Below are 22,124 nucleotides of genomic sequence, written 5' to 3'. Positions count from 1 at the left end.
TAAAGATCATGGTGCCTATGGTACAGGGTATTATGAACTTTCCAGGATCCTGTCTCTTCTGAGGCAATGTCAGTTGATCCAGATCACTTAGTTCATTGATGAACAAGGGAGGTTCAACTTCCCAAGTATCAATGCCAAATAATTTGGCATTCAGCTTCACGATTGCACCAAGAAACTTGGCAGTTTGCTCTTCAGTAACATCCTCATTCTCTTCAAAAGAGGAATACTCATCAGAGCTCATGAAGGGCATAAGGAGGTTCAATGGAATCTCTATGGTCTCTAGATGAGCCTCAGAGTCCTTTGGTTCCTCAGAGGGAAGCTCCTTATTGATCACTGGACGTCCCAGGAGGTCTTCCTCCTTGGGATTCACGTCCTCCACTCCCCTTGTAGGTTCGGCCATGGTGCTTATGTCAATGGCCTTGCACTCTCCTTTTGGGTTCTCTTCTGTATTACTTGGGAGAGTACTGGGAGGGATTTCAGTGATCCTTTTACTCAACTGGCCCACTTGTGCTTCCAAATTTCTAATGGAAGACCTGGTTTCATTCATGAAACTCACAGTGGCCTTAGATAGATCAGAGACTAGATTTGCTAAATTAGAAGTATTTTGTTCAGAGTTCTCTGTCTGTTGCTGAGTGGATGATGGAAAAGGTTTATTATTGCTAAACCTGTTTCTTCCACCATTATTAAAGCCTTGTTGAGGCTTTTGATCCTTCCATGAGAAATTTGGATGATTTCTCCATGATGAGTTATAGGTGTTTCCATAAGGTTCACCTAAGTAATTCACCTCTGCTATTGCAAGGTTCTCAGGATCATAAGCTTTTTCTTCATAAGAAGCCTCTTGAGTACTGTTGGATGCAGCTTGCATTCCATGCAGACTCTGAGAGATCATATTGACTTGCTGAGTCAATATTTTGTTCTGAGCCAATATGGCATTCAGAGTATCAACTTCAAGAACTCCCTTCTTCATAGGCGTCCCATTACTCACAAGATTCCTTTCAGAAGTGTACATGAACTGGTTATTAGCAACCATGTCAATGAGTTCTTGAGCTTCTGCAGGCGTTTTCTTTAGGTGAATGGATCCACCTGCAGAAGTGTCCAGTGACATTTTTGATAGCTCAGATAAACCATCATAGAATATATCCAGGATGGTCCATTCTGAAAGCATGTCAGAAGGACACTTTTTGGTCAACTGTTTGTATCTTTTCCAAGCTTCATAGAGGGATTCACCTTCTTTTTGTCTGAAGGTTTGAACATCAGCTCTAAGCTTGCTCAGCTTTTGAGGAGGAAAGTACTTGGCTAAAAAAGCCGTGACCAACTTATCCCAAGAGTTCAGGCTGTCTTTGGGTTGAGAATCCAACCATAATCTAGCTCTGTCTCTTACAGCAAAAGGGAAAAGCATGAGCCTGTAGACTTCAAGATCTACTCTATTGGTCTTAACAGTATCACATATCTGCAAGAATTCAGTTAAGAACTGAAAAGGATCTTCAGATGGAAGTCCATGAAACTTGCAGTTCTGCTGCATCAGAGAAACTAATTGAGGTTTCAGCTCAAAGTTGTTTGCTCCAATGGCAGGAATGGAGATGCTTCTTCCATGTAAATTGGAATTAAGTGCAGTAAAGTCACCAAGCATCCTCCTTGCATTATTATTATTTTCGGCTGCCATCTCCTCTTCCTGTTCGAAAATTTCTGAAAGGTTATCTCTGGATTGTTGTATTTTAGCTTCTCTTAGTTTCCTTTTCAGAGTCCTTTCAGGTTCTGGATCTGCTTCCACAAGAATGTTCTTATCCTTGCTCCTGCTCATATGACAAAGAAGAGGGCACAGAATAATAATAATAATAATAATAATATGGATCCTTTATACCACAGTATAGGGATCCCTGTGTGAGTAGAAGAAGAGGGGGAGACAAAGAATGTAATATAATGGAAGAAACAAAACTGTGAGGATGGCAGAGATATGAGATGAGATGTTAGTAGATGAATAAATAAATAGAATAAGATGAGAGAGAAGGAATTTTCGAAAATAATTTTTGAAAAAGAGTTAGTGATTTTTGAAAATAGTTTTTGAAAAATGTTAGTAATTTTTGAAAATTAAGATTTAAAAATTAAAAATTAAAATAATTAATAAATTAAAAAGAAATTTTGAAAAAGGGGGAAGATATTTTCGAAAATAAGAGAGAGAGAGTTAGTTAGGTAGTTTTGAAAAAGTTAAGAAACAAACAAAAAGTTAGTTAGTTAGTTAGTTGAAACAAATTTTGAAAACCAATTTTGAAAAGATAAAAAGTTAGGAAGTTAGAGAAGATATTTTGAAATCAAATTTTTGAAAAAGATAAGAAGATATTTTTGAAAAGATATGATAGAAATTAGTTTTTGAAAAAGATTTGATTTTTCAAAATCTCAATTAATGACTTGATTCACAAGAAATCACAAGATATGATTCTAGAACTTAAAGTTTGAATCTTTCTTAACAAGTAAGTAACAAACTTGAAATTTTTGAATCAAAACATTAATTGATTATGTTATTTTCGAAAATTTGGTATAAAAATAAGAAAAAGATTTTTGAAAAATATTTTTGGAATTTTCGAAAATGACTAAGAATTTTGAAAAAGATTTTGAAAAAGATAAGATTTTCAAATTTAAAAATTTGATTTGACTCATGAGAAACAATTTGATTTTAAAAATTTTTGAAAAAGTCAATCCAAATTTTCGAATTTGATGAGAGAAAAAGGGAAAGATATTTTTTTGATTTTTGAATTTTTATGATGAGAGAGAAAAACAACAAAAAGACTCAATGCATGAAAATTTTGAATCAAAACAATGAATGCATGTATGAATGATATGAATGTCAAGATGAACACCAAGAACACTTTGAATGTCAAGATGAACATCAAGAACATATTTTTGAAAAATTTTTGATGCAAAGAAAACATGTAAGACACCAAACTTAGAATTCTTGAATGTTTAGACACTAAGAATTCAAGAATGCATATGAAAAACATGAAAAGACACAAAACAAAAAGTCATCAAGATCAAACAAGAAGACTTACCAAGAACAACTTGAAGATCATGAAGAACACTATGAATGCATGAAATTTTCGAAAAATGCAAGATGCACATGCAATTGACACCAAACTTATAATGTGACTCAAGACTCAAACAAGAAACAGAAAAATATTTTTGATTTTTATGATTTTCTAATTTTTTTGGATTTTTTCGAAAATTATATGAAAAAGAAAAATAAGGATTTCAAAAGTTTTTAATATGAATTCCAGGAATCTTGCATTCTTAGTCTAAAGCTTCAGTCCAGGAATTAGATATGGCTCACTAGCCAGCCAAGCTTTCAATGAAAGCTTCGGTCCAAAACACTAGACATGGCCAATGGCCAGCCAAGCTTCAGCATGTAATTCAGACATGACACGCCTGACACACTCATTCCCAAAGGAATTAGACATGGCTTTACAGCCAGCCAGGCTTCAACATGCTTCATGAAACACTAGAATTCATTCTTAAAAATTTTGAATAAAATTTTTGAAAACATTTTTATATTATTTTCGAAAACAGATGAGAAAATTTTAGAAATATTTTTGAAAAAAAAAATTTTTTTCTTTTTTTTTGAAAATAAAATAAAAAGAAAATTACCTAATCTGAGCAACAGGATGAACCGTTAGTCGTCCAAACTCGAACAATCCCCGGCAACGGTGCCAAAAACTTGGTGCACGAAATTGTGATGTCCAGGCTCAAACAATCCCTGGCAACGTGAGCAACTTGGTATGCGCAATCGTGATTACACTTTAATTATGTAAAATTCATGGCTCTTTCTAACCCTGGCAATGGCGCCAAGAACATGATGCCAATACCATGGTTCACAACTTCGATACAACTAACCAGCAAGTGCACTGGGTCGTCCAAGTAATACCTTACGTGAGTAAGGGTCGAATCCCACGGAGATTGTTGGTATGAAGCAAGCTATGGTCACCTTGCAAATCTCAGTTAGGCAGATATAAATTGATAATGATGTTTTTGAATAATAAATAATAGAATAGGGATAGAAATACTTATGTAATTCATTGGTGAGAATTTCAGATAAGCGAATGGAGATGCTTTTGTTCCTCTGAACCTCTGCTTTCCTGCTATCTTCATCCAATCAGTCTTACTCCTTTCCATGGCTGGCTTTATGCAAGGGCATCACCGTTGTTAGTGGCTACATCCCCTCCTCTCAGTGAAAAATATGCTCACATGCTCTGTCACAGCACGGCTAATCATCTGTCGGTTCTCGATCATGCTGGAATAGGATTCACCCTCCTTTTGCGTCTGTCACTAACACCCAACAATCGCGAGTTTGAAGCTCGTCACAGTCATTCAATCATTGAATCCTACTCGGAATACCACAGACAAGGTTTAGACTTTTCGGATTCTCTTGAATGCCGCCATCATTCTAGCTTACGCCACGAAGATTCCGGTTGAGAGATCTAAGAGATATTCATTCTAGCTTATTTCATGTAAAACGGAAGTGTTTGTCAGGCACGTGTTCATAGGGGAGAATGGTGATGAGCGTCACACATAATCATCACCTTCATCACGTTCTTGGGTGCGAATGGATATCTTAGAAGCGAAATAAGATGAATTGAATAGAAAACAGTAGTACTTTGCATTAATCTTTGAGGAACAGCAGAGCTCCACACCTTAATCTATGGAGTGTAGAAACTCTACCGTATGAAAATACATAAGTGAAGGTCCAGGCATGGCCGTGTGGCCAGCCCCCATGGTCTAAGAACAATGCGTTCCAAGATGGTTTACACTGAACAAAGATGTCTAATACAATAGTAAAAGGTCCTATTTATAATAAACTAGCTACTAGGGTTTACAGAAGTAAGTAATTGATGCATAAATCCACTTCCGGGGCCCACTTGGTGTGTGTTTGGGCTGAGCTTGAGTGTTGCACGTGTAGAGGTCCTCCTTGGAGTTGAACGCCAGCTTTTGTGCCAGTTTGGGCGTTCAACTCTGGTTTTGGCTCCTTTTCTGGCGCTGGACGCCAGATTTGGGCAGAGAGCTGGCGTTGAACGCCAGTTTACGTTGTCTATTCTAGGCCAAAGTATGGACTATTATATATTTCTGGAAAGCCCTGGATGTCTACTTTCCAACTCAATTGGAAACGCGCCATTTCGAGTTTTGTAGCTCCAGAAAATCTACTTTGAGTGCAGGGAGGTCAGAATCCAACAGCATCAGCAGTCCTTCTTCAAGCTCTGAATCTGATTTCTGCTCAAGTCCCTCAATTTCAGCCAGAAAATACCTTAAATCACAGAAAAACACACAAACTCATAGTAAAGTCCAGAAATGTGAATTTAACATAAAAACTAATGAAAACATCCCTAAAAGTAACTAGATCCTACTAAAAACATACTAAAAACAATATCAAAAAGCGTATAAATTATCCGCTCATCATGTCCCCTCTGTTTTTATATAAAGGTGTTCTTATTTTCCCTTCTTCATATTCGAATTGTTCTTAGTGAATTTTCTTGGTTGATTTTAAAAATTTTAAGTTTGGTGTCTTTTAGTTGTTTTTCCTTTAATTTTCAAAAATTAGTATCGTTTGATCCTAAAATTTTTAAGTTTGGTATCTCTTTGTGTTTTTCTTTTCTTAAATTTTTGAAAAGTGTTCTTGAGTGTTCTTTATTGTGTTCAACTTGTTCTTGGTATTTTTCTTTGTTTGATCTTAAAATTTTTAAAATTTTTAAGTTTGGTATCTTTTTGTGTTTGTCCTCCAAAAATTTCAAAAATCTTGTTCCTAAATTTTAAGTTTGGTGTCTTTTAGTATTTGTCTTTTACCTTTTTCCTTAAATTTAAATTTTTATCTTATCTTGTTTTAAATTCAAATTTTAAAATTCAAATTTCAAATTCTTATCTTATATTAATTCAATTTCAATTTTCAAGCTTCAAGATTTCAAAATTCAAAATTTCAAAATTCAGGTTTTCAAATTTCAATTTTCAAATTTTAAAATTAAATCTTTTCAAATCTTTTCAAATCTTTTAAATTTTAAATTTTTGAATCTTATCATATCCTGTTTGATTCTTTTCTTTTAAATTCAAATTTCAAATCTTTTGTTTGACTTTCTCTTTTTAAATTCAAAACTTTTTAAAATCAAATCTCTTATCTTAATTTCAAATCTTCTTTCAAATTTGGATTTCAAAACGTTTAAATTTTTAAATCTTATCTTATTTTGTTTCTCTCTTTTGACTTTTTCTTTCCAATTTTTGAAAATCTCCTCTTAAATCTTGTTAGTTAATTGGTTGTCATATCTTCTCTCAATCTTTCCTTTTCTTATTTTTTCAAAATTTCTAAAATAATTTTCTTTATTTTCGAATTAGTTTTATATTTTATTTATTTATTTTTGAAATTCCCAAATTTTTTTCTTCTTGTTTCTTTGGGATATCTCACTGGGAGTTCTTTAGACTTTAACATAGAGACTCTCACTTTTCTTTGTCTCTAGTTTGCAGAGGAACACCAAAATCACTATGGATCAGAATGAGCGTACTCAACCTAGAAGATCCTTGGGGTCTTATACAGCCCCCACTCCAGACTTCTATGGAAGCAGCATTAGTATACCTCCTATTGGAGTAGCTCATTTTGAGCTCAACCCAAAGTTAATCACTCTAGTGTAGCAAAATTACCAGTTTCAGGGACTTCCACAAGAGGAGCCCACAGAATTTCTTGCTGAATTCCTGCAGATAGCTGACACAGTAAGAACTAGTGGAGTAGATCATGATGTCTACGAGCTATTACTCTTTCCATTTGCTGTAAAAGGCCAAGCAAAGAGGTGGTTGGATACTCAGTCCAAATCAAGCTTGAACACATGGAATAAGCTGGTGGAAAAGTTTTTGAATCAATACTTTCCTCCAAGGATGCTAACCCAGCTAAGACTAGACATTCAAGACTTCAAACAAAATGATAATGAGTCTCTTTATGAGGCGTCGGGGAGGTATAGAATGATGCTACGAAAATGACCTACTGAAATATTTTCAGAATGGATAAAGCTAGACATCTTCTATTACGAACTCACAGATATGGCTAAAAGGTCCTTAGACCATTCTGCTGGTGGTTCAATCCACATGAGAAAGACAATTGAGGAAGTTCAAGAACTTATTGAGACAGTCACTAGCAACCAGCATTTATACTCATCTGGTGAGACTTCAATGAAAGGAGAGGTCAAGACAGTGACCACTGAATATAACCCTCTAGAATAGAATGAGTATTTAAGTCAGCAGCTACACTCCCTTGCACAACAAATGTTGAAATTGCAAGAGATGTTGCAAGAAACCTAAGCCTTTAAAAAGAATATAGAGGCACAATTGAGTCATGCTAGACAACATTTGTCTAAATAGATAAGAGAAGAGTGCCAAGCTCTTCAATTAAGGAGTACCCTGAACACTCAGCCTCAGAACAGTAAGAAGCAGGGAGAAGAGCTAGAAAAAGATGAAAAAGCTGTAGTTCAAGGCAGTCAGGGTGTCCAACGCCCAATGGGGGGCAGCCCAGGCGTTGAATCCCAGTCCAAGGGAGGCCAGACACATGTAAGTGCTGGGAACACCTCTCCTAAGCAAGCTAGCGGTCCTTCTATGGGTAATATGGACACTCACCATGCACCACTCATTGCCCTTGAGTACAAGGCCAACTTACCATACCCTCAAAGACTCTAAAAAGCAGAAAAGGATAGGGAATTTGCCAAATTCTTAGAAGCTTTTAAGAAGCTAGAGATCAAAGTCCCTTTGCAGAGGCTCTTGAACAAATGCCTTCATATGCTAAGTTCATGAAGGAAGTACTGAATAACAAAAGGGATTGGAGGGAAGTAGAGTCAGTGATGCATATTAAGGAGTTCCATGCAATCATTCAGAGGAACCTTCCTCAGAAACTTTAAAGACACCCTAACACTCTTCCCAAAAATACCGAGGTGAATCCAAGACAAGAGTGTCAGACCCTCATTATTACCAAGGAGGCCGAGCCTAAGGTGGTACACACTGTTGAGGAACTAAATGAAGAAGATGCTCAAGAAGAGGTTGGAAGCACATTGTTGCACGCCCCTCTTATGGGAAGAAAGCCTGAAGTATCACACCCTCAGATGCCCCAAAAGGAGACCAAGGATGAGCACTACTTACAATCCTTGGAAGGCTCTAAAAAGATGCAAATCAATATTCCTTTTGCTGAGGTTTTGGAGTAATGGTCTCTCTCTACTAGAAGAAACCTCTCTGATGCTGAGAGAGGCAAATTGATACTGAGGTTACAGAAGGATTACATGATTATCGAGGTCCTGAAACCTTCACTACTTATGCACCACTATTTCGTGACTACCCTCTGACAAAGGAGGTACTTCCATGCAGGGTACAATACTGAAGCCTATTCCCTTGGTGAAAACTCATATAGTTTTCCCAAACATCAAACTTAAGTTTGGTGTTGGGCAGTCACCACCTACCAAGGAGGAAGGTCCCAAGAGGAAGATGCATAGGGGATGGAAAAACAATACAACCCCTACCTTAGTAAGAAAGGAGAATCAAGCTGATCACACTAAAAGAAAACTTGTTAAGAGGAATTCAAATTTATGGGCACTAATCTCCTCCTCTTCTCCCATAGAGTCATTTCTGTTAACCAACTGGAAGAAAGGAAGAAAGTCAACAATCAAATGTCAAGCTAATGACATTAAAGAAGCGCTTGTTGGGAGGCAACCCAACCATGAAGTAGAGTAGTTTTGTTTCTTCTTTAGTTTATTTCTATTTGAGTTGTTTCAATTTATTTTTAAAGTTATTTCCTTTGCCTTTTAATGTTTGTGATTGTGTGCAGCATTCAGAACAGAAACAAGGGCATTGAAAGATGAAGAACAGAACTCCTTAGGGAGACCCCTAGCTGGCATTGAACGCCACACAAGGGGCAGCATGGGCATCCAACGCCCATCAAGGAAGGAGAAGCTGGCGTTGAACGCCACACAGGGATCACTCTGGGCGTTCAACGCTCCACAGGGAGCAGAGACCTGGCGTTAAACGCCAGGAAGGGAGTCCATGGATGTTTAACACCCTATATGGAGCAAAGGCTTGGCGTTGAACGCCTCACAGGGGGTGCCCTAGGAGTTCAATGCCCAACAGGGGCCAGGGATCTCTAAATTTGAGATCCTCTCAGCCAGTAGGGCCCACAGATTCTACACCTACCCCAGCTATCATTCACCCCTTCCCTTCCCTTCCCTCCCTCTATCTCTACCTCTTTCTTCTTCTGCTACTCTTTTCTTCCCAATTGTTCATATTTGCTCGAGGACGAGCAAAACTCTTAAGTTTGGTGTTACAAAAGCCTTGCTTTTTGACTTCTACCTCTCCTAAGTATGGCACCAAAGACTGGTGAAACCTCAAGAAAGAGGAAGGGAAAGGCACTTGCCTCCGCTTCCCTCACCTCATATGTCACTTATGCAATTCAGCCAGAATTGTCATAGAAGGAGACATCCTTATTGAAGATGACAAGCCCATCACTAAAAGAAGGATGGAGCATATTAGAGAGCCTACACATGCACCTCAACAAGAGCATGTGGAGCCGCCTCAATAAGAAATCCCTGTGATACCTCAAGAAATGTACTTTCCTCCCCAAAACTATTGGGATCAAGTGAACACCACAATAGGGGAGCTAAGCTCAAACATGGAGCAACTGAGTTTAGAACATCAAGACCAAGCCACCATCCTCCATGAAATAAGAGAAGATCAAAGAGCCATGAGGGAAGAGCAACAAAGACAAGGGCGAAACATAGAGGAGCTTAAACACTCCATTTGATTCCAAAGAGGGAGTAGTAGCCACCATCACAAAGGTGGTCCCATTTCCTTAATCCCCTTGCCTAAGTTATTATTTTCTATTTTCCATGATGTTTTATGTCTTATTGTCTATTTCTAATACATGATCATCTTTACATGTCTTAAGCTATGAAATATTCCATGCATCCCTCACCTTACTTGAAAGAAAATTTTATTTGAAAACGAATAGGGAGATACTTGAATTTCGAGTTATATCATAAGAATAGTTCAATTATTTTGATGTGGTGGCATTACTTTTACTTTCTGAATGCATGAATGAACAATGCATGTTTGATGTTGGAGTTAAGAATATTGGCTCTTGAAAGAATGATGAAAAAAGAGAAGTATTATTGGTAATTTGAAAAATCCAAAAATTGATTCTTGAAGCAAGAAAAAGCAGCAAAAAAAAAGGAAAGAAATAGAAAGAAAAGAAAAAAAAAGAGAGAAAAAAAAACAATAGCTCTTTAAACCAAAAGGCAAGAGAAAGGGTCCAAAGGTTTGAGTATCAATGGTTAGGGGGGCCTAAAAGAAACAAAATCTTGGCCTAAACAGTTCAATTGAGCTGCTCCCCTAACTACATGCTTGTGGTGTGAAGGTGTCAAGTGAAAAGCTTGAGATTGAGCAGTTAAAGTCGTGATCCAAAGCAAAAAGAGTGTGCCTAAGAACTCTAGACACCACGTCTTGGGATTCTAGCAAAGCTGAATCACAATCCGAAAGGATTCACCCAGTTAAGTGTCTATGGCGTTTATGTGTCCGGGGGTAATACTGGAAAACAAAGTGCTTAGGGTCATGGCCAAGACTAAAAAAGAAGCTATGTTCAAGAATAAAAAAGAACTAAACTAGGAGAATCAATAATATCATTCGAATTCTAAGTTCCTAAAGATGCCAACACTTCTGAACTTCAAAGGAAAGTGAGATGCCAAAACTATTCAGAAGCAAAAAGCTACTAGTCCTGCTCATCTAATTGAAACTAAGCTTCATTGAAAACTCTAGAGATCATTGTATCCTTCTCTTCTTTTTAATTCTACTCTATTTTTGGTTGCTTGGGGACAAGCAACAGTTTAAATTTGGTATTCTGATGAGCGGATATTTTATATGCTTTTTGGCATCATTTTCATATAGTTTTTGTTATGTTTTGTTTAAGTTTTTTTATATTTTCATAGGTTTTAGTGAAAAATTCACATTTTTGGATTCTACTTTGAGTTATTGTGTTTTATGATGATTTCAGGTAAATTCTGACTGAAATTGAGGAGCTTTGAAAAAGCCTGATTTAGAGACAAAGAAAGGATTGCAGATGTTGTCAAATTCTGACCTCCATGCACTCAAAGGAGCATTTTTGGAGTTACAGAAGTCCAAATGGTGCGCTCTCAATGGTTATGAAAAGATAACATCCAAGGCTTTCCAGCAATATATAATAGTCTATACTTTTCTCTGGAAATGAAGGCCCAAAACTGGCGTTCAACACCAGCTACCCCCCCATTCCTGGCGTTAGACGCCCAAAACGGAGCAGTTGCTGCCCAACGCCCAAAAAGGAGTCCAAAGCTGGCATCCAACGTCCCAGAGGGAGTACCAGCTCGTGGCTTCACCTCAAGCTCAGCCCAAACACTCAACTCAAGTGGCCCAAGGATGGATTTCTCACCTCTAGTCTATTCTATCATAATTTTGTACTTCTTAGTTACTAGGTTATTATATATAAGAGGAGATCACCTTTGTTTAGGATCTTCTTCCTCCACTTTTACTTTCAAACATTATTGTACAGTATGAGTCATTAACCTCCTAGGTTAAGGTTAGGAACTCTGCTGATTCTTATGGATTAATAATATCACTATTCTATTTCAATCTATGCTTGATTCCACTCTAAGATGTATCTTCGTTCTTCATCCTAATAAATTGGGAGTGTAACTTGACCATCCACAAAAGCTCGGACGGTGTGGGAGGAGGCTAGTTAGCCATGAACAGGTATAGAAGTTTTGGGACCTAAAGAAAGAAGGATTTTTATTTTTAGGCCCCACAGTGGGCGCTAATTGTTCTTGTGGAGGTTGGCCGCCGTATAGCTCGTCCATTGATGAAACTGTAAACTCTCTGTCGGGATGAGTTATACTTCGGCAATGAGAGAATAAGGTGGTGGGTACCTGCAAAAGGCACTCCGACGCTCAAGTTAGTGAGTGGATAATAAGCTTTGTAATATATGCAATAATCTGAACAATATTCTTATCCTTTCTTTTATATCTAAAATGGAAGGTAATGGTTGAGTCTTCCGAGTAATTTTGCTATTAAACAGAGAGTAATAGAGCATTTGAATGTTTTGATATTTGCTTTGATGTTTATTACTGGTAACTGGCGATCTATAACGTACATAGACGAGTTATAACGTGTAATCGAGTTATAACGGCCACATCAAATTTAATCAATAATATATAAGATTCTGTGTTTCTATTTTACTTTGTTTTTATAAAATTTGAAAACAAAAGAACAAAAAATCAAGCAGACTCTAATATTCCAAACCAGAGACAATAGTCTAAAGTAGGGGTTCAAATGACCGACCCAATCCAAACCTAAATATTTTAAACACTAAAATATCTGTTTTAGATATATAACTAATCTAACAGATCATAATTAATTAACTTAGCCATCAGACGACAGTGGTGGGTGGATGTCAAAATTGAAGGTCTCTATTTGGAACCAGCACCTGTATCACATACTTTCTTTATTCTAAAGTGGAGATTACTTTAGACTTGTAGCAAAATAGCTTATAGTCGTCGCTGAACTAATTCTTACTAATAATGCATGGATGATGGAGCTTTGATTTTGTACTATAATACTAATTTATCACAGCAACTTGCGCTCGTTTCAACCAAATCTCTTTATGAATATGAGATATGTTACACATTTAAAACACGTTACCTTCCTTAACTTAGTTTGCTTTATATAATTATTGGCAAAAAGCGTGGCGGAAATGTTCAAGTATTTTAGACCATTCCGTTATCGTTATGATTATTGTTATATGAATAATTGGTTAATAAATTAATATTTATGACAAGATTCATGTGAAATGATTTGTTGATATATTTAATCGACGAGACGTCAAATGATTATGATTCAAATTGAAAGGATTTTTAACACAATTATAAGACCGGGAGGCTTTTTTTCTAAACCTGACAAAAGTTAATGCATTTCTCTTTCACCTTCGAAAATATACGTCATTCATAATTAACTTGTTTTATACTATCTATCGCTTTTAAGTTAATTAATTCAATTATGCAGGCGATAAATTCATACAATATCATAGATATATTGAAATTAATCAACAATCAATCATTACACATAGAAATACACATTTAACATTTCAACCATTTTTAATATATTAAATAAATATGGTTATATATTAAATAAATTTGATTATTTTATCATATGTAATAAATTTAATTATTTTAATAATTAATTAATTATATATATATATATATAATCACTAACTTAATAACTGACTTTTTCACATGCACGTAAATTTTTAAAATTTATATGATGTTGACCGCTGTCTTAATTATATCATTATATTCATCGTCACTAGTTCCACATCTGTATACTTTAAACTGTTTTAGAATATTTTTCCCCTTTAACTTACGTAACACAATATAATAAATAATAATGGAATTTTGTTGTGAGAAAGTTCTTAAATGTTGAGTTGACCTCTAATTTCATTTATTTTATAATTTTTTATTAAGTGGAATAATCATTATGCCCTATCACGATAATTAACGGTCAATTAACCTTTTTAATTTACCCTCGGTACAATAAACTTGAGGTAACCTTTTAAAAACGTTTCCTAAACACATAAAAAAGTGATACTTTTGATTAAAAACAACGCTTATTGGCGAAACACAATATTTTTGGGAAAAATTAGCTATACGGCCACTATCTTTAACCTAAAATAATGGTTTTTTGCATCAGAAGAAACACTTTTCATATTAATCTTTAAAAAACGTTATCTTTTTTTCTATAATAACTTATTTTGAGTAAGGATTGTCTTAGAATTTTCAGAAGTAATCCTTGACAAAATATTTTATTACAACACTTTTAACGAATTATCCTTTAGCTAATATAAAAATATACGTAAAATATTGTTTTTTTTAATACCTAAAGTGATTCTTGTTTAAGTTTTTTTATTATCTTTTCAAATATCTAAAGCAACTCTATCTAAATTTATTTGGGATTGTCTTTTTTAAAGATGTATAACACACTGTACTCTAACAAAATTTAATTATTTAAACTAAATTTAATAGATAAAAAGAGAGGATCATCTAATAAGATAATATATTGTATATATATTAAATCACTACAAGAAAAACACCCATTCAGCAGCCACACTTAAAAAATATAGCTAAAAGTGAAAAAAATGATGTCTTAGGCAAAGGCTACACTTCTCGGGCTATGGAGACGATTTAGTAGGGGATGCCTATTCGGTCGTTGCCTATTCTCAAAGGCTACGCTTTTCTATGTCAAAGGCTACACTTTTAGCATTTAGGAATAGGGTGCGCTTTTCAAGTGATGTTGTTCAGGACCAAAGGCTACGCCTTTTCAGCTTCCATGCTTACCAGAATAGGCTACACTTATCTTTGCTTCCACATCACCTTTTAAGTGTAGCCATATTTTATACCATAGCTACTCTATATAAGTGTAGCCTTATGTCTGTCAATTTTTTTCTTTTATATATACATATTTATAATATTTTAATAATCTTTTCTACAACTTAATATTTATAATTTTGTATTTAGTAATATTTTTCTTTAATTTAATATTTATAATTTTATATTTTTAATTAAATTAGTTAAATATTATTAAATAAAAATAAATACATAATAATATTAAATAATTTCTTTAAATAATAATAATGATCTTTTCACATATACTCATATCGTGCAATTCAAGCCAACAAAAATAAATGCAATTAAAAGACTATGGAACAAGAAAAAGATAGTCATACCATATCTATGTTCCGAAAAAACTATGGAACAAGGAAAAGATAGTCATACCATATCTATGTTCCGAACATGAGTTGATCCATGAGTACTATTCGCATCAACTGGAGAGTGTTGGGCATCTTGTAACAAAGCTTCGATTTCTTCTAGCCTCATTACAAGTTCGGATCCTTGAAGTATTAATTTAACCATATTCCGCAATCCATAAATCTCTTCCTCTTGGTGCTGTTGTTTGGCCTTCATGTCTCCAAGTTCATCCTTCAAAGTAGTGACTTCCTCCATGTGCTGCTTCTTGATTTCAAAAATTTCAGCATGCTTTTTTAAGTAACTTTGTGTAACAGATCTTTCATAACACTTAACCTGACCTAGTTGTTCTTTCCCAAATAAGGCTTCTAAAGCTTCCTCCTCTGTTTCACCAGCAGCTTGCTGATTTTCGAAGACATCCTGATTAGAAGAAACATTTAAAATGAATTTAATTACCGTATACTATAATTGAAATATAATTATTAATGATTCAACAAACTCTTATAATTGCAACTTGTGTTTCCTAATCAACTTCTTTTCTTTTCCGACTTGTTCGGGTAGCAATGAACATTTCAAACCTTTTTTATTCCTCATTTGTTTCTTTCGTCGCTTGCTACAAAATAAGGTCTTACTTCAGTTTCTGCCTTCAATTTATGCAAATATAAGTTTTTCAGCCATAACTTAATTGGAAGACTAAATTAATGTAATCAAAATCACAAGTTTAAGTCATATTAAATATAAAATTTCTATTCCACATTAAATAATTATACCAGAGCCACCCGTACTCTTTTGAAATTGATTGGCCCCATGTGGTGTGGAAACTTCTATTGTTCCTTATGTTGCTTAGCTTGTTCCTTTGACCTATTGAGTATAATTGAATAAAAAGTTAGTGGATATAAAAAGAGAACAATTAAGTATTGCTTGAGAAAATAGAAGAGCAGTAAATTAGACTTGTAAAAAAAGAGAATTGCATAAAATAGAATTGGCAGAAAATATAATTATAGAAAACAGAAATACAACAAATAGAATTGCACAAAACCAAAGCTGCAGAAAACACAAATACATCAAACAAAAGTGCAGAAAACTAGAATTGGAACCAAAACAGAAATATAGCAAATAGAAGTGCATAGATTCTTTTTGAAAGTCGATGTGTAATTGGCACTTTAGTGTGTAGAGTTCTCAGTTTAGTTCCATACTTTCATGAACATTTCAGATTCTTTTTTATTTGCTTTTACAATCTATTTTGTTTGCATCTTATGTCCTCACTTTCAGTTTTGAAGGATAAATAAAAAATAAACAAATAATTATCATTATATACCTTGATTTTCTATCTCTGCTTACTTTAAGTATAGATATTCTATAAAGATGTGGATTTAATATTTATGTATTTCGATTAATCTTCTTTATTAAATGGTAGATAAGTCGATATTTTTCTGACACTCAATACTACTTTCAAGTTAATGACCATTATGTCAAGAACAAGTTGAAGGTGGTTTTGTTTCCATTCTTGCATCGGGTAAGCATTAATGTCACTCCCTCTTGCATCTTTCCTTGTTTTTTTTTTTTGCAAAAACTAGAAATGTGAAATTCCATAATTGACCATCATGCTATGCTGGGACATGACCTCCATGCATGAAATCAAAAGGATGGTGGACAGAATCAGGATGTAACCACGATAGCGAAAAGGCATATGGTGCATCAGGATCAAAGAGGGGGTGAAGCTAACATGTGCCAAAAGGGATGATCTCTAACTACGTACATACAAACTCGAGGCTCCGTGACCACCATATAGAAGATGTGAAGGACAGGATCCTCGTACACATAAGGCTGCTCGAGCTCATAGAAAATGACACATGTCTTCATCTGAAGCAAGAAGGAAGATAGGGAGTAAGAACTAGGGAGTTCTTAGTAGGATCTAGGTAAAACAGGTTAAATTATTTATTTTAATAAAATTGTCCACGTGTCCCAGATCAGTCAAACCACATTAAAGGAACATAGGGCAAACAATAATAAAGAGAAAATGGCACAAAACATACAACCATAAGAGAAAGTTCAAAACATACAAAAGAAATATGCGCAAACAAGTATGATGCATGTCTAGCCCTAGTACAGGTAATGAGCTCATCCGTCGGTTTTCGACCCTCGCCCGACATTACATCCTTACGAACGTTGTCTCTCGTTGCCATCGCTTCAGGGTATAGTGCCAGGTACACTTTTGGGTTATAGCGCCCGCACGCTCTTGGGCTATAGTGCTCGTATTGCTCCCACGATTAAAGTGACGGGTCACAATCTTGGGCTATAGCACCCGTACCACTCTTCGGCAATCCGCCGGATAAATCGATGACAAGAAGAGTCATTGGTGTTACCTTTCCAAACCTCAATTATCTCATCATATAATCAAATACCTCTCAAGATATAATAATTCTTTATCCATAATACTACAATTTTTGCAAAATAATAAACTAAAACAGAACGGGTCGTGAGATTTAACTTAAAAATCAGTTTTCCAAATATCTCAGAGTAATTCTTAAATTTTATAAATACTTTTTAAAAATATGCCTAAATATGCCCACAGGAATAAAATGCATAAATATGCTTAAACTTTAAAAAATGGCATATTCTACAAGTTACTTTAATTAAATTGACGTACTTTAAAATTACTCTGAATAACTCTGAACTTTTATAAAAGAGATCTAGTATTCCCTGGTTACTTTATAAATTATTCAGAATATTTTATAAACTTTCAAACACCCAAAACTTCATTAAAAATAAGTAAATTGAGCACGGTTCTTCCATTTTCAAAATAAAACCTTTTTTGTTCAATTAAAATCATATTTCTCCCAAAACCGTCTTCCGCTTTAAACTCTTTATTTCAACCAATTATTTTTCTTCAAAAATCAAACTCAATTAATTTCAATAAAATTCATATATTTATAAATAAACAATTTTATTCATTAAATCTTTCTCAAAAGCCAAGCCTCTGCTCTTTTTACTCAAAACCTCTGTTCAAAATACTCATTTAGGTATAATTAATTCCAAATCAAAATTCAACCGTTAGAACTAAGTTGCATAATATTATATAAGTCAGATTCCAGCCAATTATCCAACAACAACATCTCGGCCTTATTTCTCATTATGGTTGAAACACAACAACAAATCCAGCAACAATTTAGCTAAAATTTCAATAGCAAACAATCACAGATTTGAGCAACAAACATCAACAGAAAATAATCCAACCACATGTATCAATTATTTCATAATATTAACTGATTAAAGAGTCATACCCTACTTCTGTAAAGCGTAGAAGACACATAAGATACTTCGGTCAAACAGAACAAAAACATCAAAAACTCAATGGTTCCTTCCCTCCTTTGGTTCGGCCAAACTGGTTCCTGGCAAGAGCAGCTCCACTTCGCGATTCCACCGAACAAAACATACGTCATCGTATAAAGGAGGAAGATAGGTCACTTCGATTGGATCAAAATTTTTGTTGGGGTCACAGATCTCAAGAAATCAAGCTCGCAAAGTTGGAAAATCAACAAAAATCCTCCATGCATGTGTAATTAGTAACTAATGTCACTAAATTAGTAACTAATGTCACTAAATTTTGTGGTGCATTAAGCACTGGCTGTCGTGTTTTTGAGCTGTTGAGTCAACGAGGTTAAATTTTTAAATATCTTGGAAGGTAATTAAGGTAATTAGACATGGTAAAAACTCAAATAATTGTATCAAGTGATCGTCCAGGTCCAATATCAAGTGATCGTCCTTCATCAAATAAAATTAAATAATAACATAATATTAATATTACATTATTAGTCATTTTATTTAAAGATCGCAGAAAGAAAAACTTATCATAGACGTTATGTGAATAAAACGTAAAACATGCATACGTGACTTTAATGCGGAAACTAGGATGTTACATTAATCATATTAATTATAACAATATACCCTTAACTATTAGGCATCCTTCCAATCACCACTTAATGTTCCGTTTACAATTTAAATTTCGTATTTAAGAATGCAATAAAGACTAATAATAATAAATAAATAAAATAATAATATTCATTAAATAACTTTAATTGCAATTGATTTGTAATTCCTTTATTTCATTTTATTATTATTGTAGGAGTGAGGAAACGTAAATGCCTTGCTTCATTTCATTGTAATTGCTAGAAGAGTTGTGAAGGATTTAAAGGCTCTGAGACAAAAACCACTTTAGTGCAATTGAAGCACAATTAGGAACGTCTACATTAACTACATGAAAATCACGACTTTAGTTCAATTGGAAGCACAATTAGGATAGGCCAAAGAAATTTACAACAAGTCGTAGCATTGTAAATAGTATGACATTTGAATTCGACCTTAACACGGAACCTATATCAGAAGGAGTTGAAGAATTTGAACAACATACAAACTCATCCGATGAGGTTGTTACCAGTCAACCAATTTCTGAGAATATGAAAAACCACATTAGCTTTGATGAGGTATGGTAATAAAGTGGTTTATTTTTTCGTGTGTTTTTATGTGCAGTTATACTTATATCATACTAACTAGCGTACTGCCAATTTTAGCATTTTATTCATATGCATAACATTCGTGAAGTTCATGCTTTGTGTCATCTATAAGTTCTTACAAATTAACATCCACGTTAATCCGGATGGTAAATAACATCCATAATTACACGAAATTAACACGCAAAATAATAGTAGTGTGTTTTAGTTATTATATTCGATAGTGAAACTAGCCCTTATTGTATAAGTACTATCAACTTGAGTTTTGATATTTGTTTTTTCTTTCTTTTTTCAGGTCATAAACCAAGCTATTGGTGATGTGGAGATAGAGCCTGAGGCGGGGATGTGCTTCGGCACATTACAAGATGCGCGCACATATTATTACCAATATGCAGCAAGGATTGGTTTTGTTGCCAAAATAAGAACCACCGGCAAGGAGACTAAAAATGGTCAGAAGGTGCTTGTTAATTAGGCTTTGCATTGTAACAAAGATGGATAATGTACATCACGTGTAAAGGCACCCAAGAAAAGGAAAACAATGTCCTTAACAAACTGCAAAACCTGTTGCTATGTAGCATTAGACAAGATTATAGGACAATGGAGGATTTCTCGAGTCGAGCTATCTCATGCACACCCACTTAATCTGAAGCTATCTAGAATGTTCTCAGTAAACCATCAGCTAAGTATACATGTGAAGGACCCGATACAACAAAACGACCAACTTGGCACTAAATCCGAACTGTTTCCTGGAAATAGATGTAACAAAGACCATAACCTCATAAATGTGTTTTGGGTCGATGCTTGGTGTAGAGCTACATGGGAATATTTCAGTGATGTCGTGATGTTTGACACTACTAACAAGAATAATAGGTACCAAATTATTTTTTTTTGACTTAATTGGATTTTTTCAGTTAAGGCATTTGGATTTTACCCATATGTTACATGTTTTTATATTTCTATCGTTAAGATACGTGATGAATCCATATTTGATGATAAATTTTGGATTGATTTGAGTGGATTTCATCATATAAGACCACATTTATTCATTTAAATAGCATACTTTTGTGTTCTCTCCCTAAGTTGAGCTTAATTGTGAAAACATGCTATTTTGTGCTTAATTTAATCAATTTTATCCCATTTTCATCCCATTTGATGCCTTGATGGTTTTCATGGGTGATTTCAGGTGTAATAGGTTGGAATGGCTTGATGAGAGTGGAGGAGAAGCTTGCAATAGGGAGAAAACATAAAGAAGTCAAAGGAGGAGCTCACAGCCATGTGTTCGTATGCACAGGAGAAAAATTCAGCACGTGTGCGTACGTACACATCTGTGTGTATGCACGAATCAGCGCACGTGACTCACTTAAAGGAAAACGTTGGGGGCAATTTCTAGGCCTCCAGAGCCCAGTTTTGGACTTTCTGAAGCCAATTCAGCGTTATATCAAAGGGGCATAATTCCATGTCAAGTGGAGAGCAATTAGGGTAGATTAGAAACATACTTTAGGTCATATTCGGGAGAGAGAAGCTCTCCCTTCTCTCTAGAATTAGGGTAGATTAGGTTAGATCTCTCTTAGATTTAGGTTTAATTCTTGTTTTCCATTAGTTTTCCTTGCCATTTATTGTTCTTGCACTCTTGTTCTTTAATTCTACTTGTTATTTCCTTTATTTTGTTCTTTTATGTTTATGACACTTTGTTACTTTTAATTTTAATTAATGCAATTCATCTTTTATGTTTCTTATTGTTTAATATAGTTGTTATTATTGTTTTCTTGCAATTTGTAGTTGTAGATTTTATTATCTCTTGTTATTTTACCATGCTTCTCTTTTATACCTTCCAAGTGTTTGATAAAATATTTGGTTGGATTTTTGCCTAGTTTTTCACACTCTTGGTTGGAAAATTGGGTAATTAGGTGAACTTGAGTGGTGGATGTCCATTCTACATTGTGTGAGGATTGTTCGTTGATTTGGTTTCCACTAACTCTAAGCCTTCCATTAATAAAGTTGGCTAGGACTTGTGGATTGGGATCAATTATGCCCTTTTGACTTATTCTCGATGTTAGGATAGACTAATTGGGATTAATTCCACACAATTACCATGTTTGTGGTCCATAACTAAGATAGGAAGCCTTAATTCCCCAATTCTTGCCAAGAGCTCTTTTTGCCATTTAATTTCTATTTTTATTGCTTTTATTACTTTTCATTTAATTCCTTGCATGCTTGTTTAATTTGTTACAATTTACATTTCTTGCTTATTTCAACCAAACCCCCCTCCAAATACCCCAGAGCCAATAATAGAGCATTGATGAACGGATTTTTGCTAGTAAAGAATTCACAATAAATTCTCATTACTAGTATAGTTTCTAAACTAACAAGAATCCTTTCATGCAAAAATTTGGTTGTCACTAAAGCAAACCCAATAAAAATAAATCGAAGTATTTAAACCTCGGGTCGTCTCTCAAGGAATTGCAGGGAGGTGTGTTACTTATAATTGGTTATGAGATTGTATCTTTTGGGTTTTTGAAATAAGGAACAAGGAAAGTAAATGACATGAAATTAAATTAATAGCTAAGAAAGGCTCTTGGCAAGGTATGAGAACTAGAAGTCCTATCCTAGTTATCCTTATCAATTGAGACATCAATTGTCCATTGCTCCCACTTAGTTAACCTCTAACTATGAAGGAAAGTCAAATGGATGAATCAATTTGATTCCTCAAGTCCTAGTCAACTCCTAAGGAAAGACTAACTTTAGAGGATTCCAAATCAACTAGCAAATTTCAATTATCAATCAACAAGGGAGTTTGATAACT

This window comes from Arachis ipaensis, chromosome B4, assembly GCF_059453495.1.
Source record: "Arachis ipaensis isolate K30076 ecotype BB chromosome B4, ASM5945349v1, whole genome shotgun sequence".
Taxonomy (NCBI): Eukaryota; Viridiplantae; Streptophyta; class Magnoliopsida; order Fabales; family Fabaceae; genus Arachis; species Arachis ipaensis.
Note: the sequence above shows the minus strand (reverse complement) of the source record.